Source organism: Orycteropus afer, unplaced genomic scaffold (assembly GCF_000298275.1).
Source record: "Orycteropus afer afer isolate SDZICR_OR568_19922 unplaced genomic scaffold, OryAfe1.0 scaffold00602, whole genome shotgun sequence".
Taxonomy (NCBI): domain Eukaryota; kingdom Metazoa; phylum Chordata; class Mammalia; order Tubulidentata; family Orycteropodidae; genus Orycteropus; species Orycteropus afer.
The window spans coordinates 463,555-464,432 of NW_006922189.1; positions in this window are offsets into that span (position 1 = coordinate 463,555).

Consider the following 878-nt stretch of genomic DNA (forward strand, 5'->3'; position numbering starts at 1 on the left):
TATGATGAAAGGATACAACCTTAACACACTCTGTTCTTGATTTTAAGTGTTCCCTTTTTCTGTTTCAATGACAGCCTCCTGGTCTATGTACAAGTTCTTCATGAGTACAATTAAGTGTTCTCTAATTCCCATTCTCCTCAATGTTATACACAATTTGTTATGATCCACACAGTCAAGTGTTTTGGATAGTCAATAAAACACAAGTAAACATCTTTCTGGTATTCTTTACTTTGAGCCAAGATCCATCTGACATCACCAATGATGATCTTTCATTCTATGTTGTCACCTGAATCCAGCCTGTACCTCTGGAAGTTCTCTGTCAATATACTGCTACAACCATTTTTGAATTATCTTCAGTAAGATTTTTTTTTTCATGTGATATTAATGATATTGTTAGATAATTTCCACATTCTGTAGGATCACCTTTCTTTGGAATGGGTACAAATATGGATCTCTTCCAGTCAGTTGACCAGGTAGCTGTCTTTCAAATTTCTTGGGATAACCGAGGGAGCGCCTCTAGTGGGGCATCTGTATGTTGAAACATCTCAGTGGGTATTCTGCTAGTTTCTGGACCTTGTTCTTTGTCAATTCCCTCAGTGCAGCTTCAACCTCTTGCCTCAGTACCATTGGTTCTTGAACATATCCTGAAATGGATGAAGATCTACCAGTTATTTTTGCTTCAGTGGCTTTGTGTATTCCTTCCACCTTCTTTTGATGCTTCCTGCATCAGTCAATATTTTGCCCATAGAATCTTTGAATATTGCAGCTCGAGGCTTACATTTTTTTCCTCAGTTCTTTCAGCTTGAGAAATGCAGAGCATGTTCTTCCTTTTTGGTTTTCTAACTCCAGATCTTTGCACATTTCATTATAGTAATTGG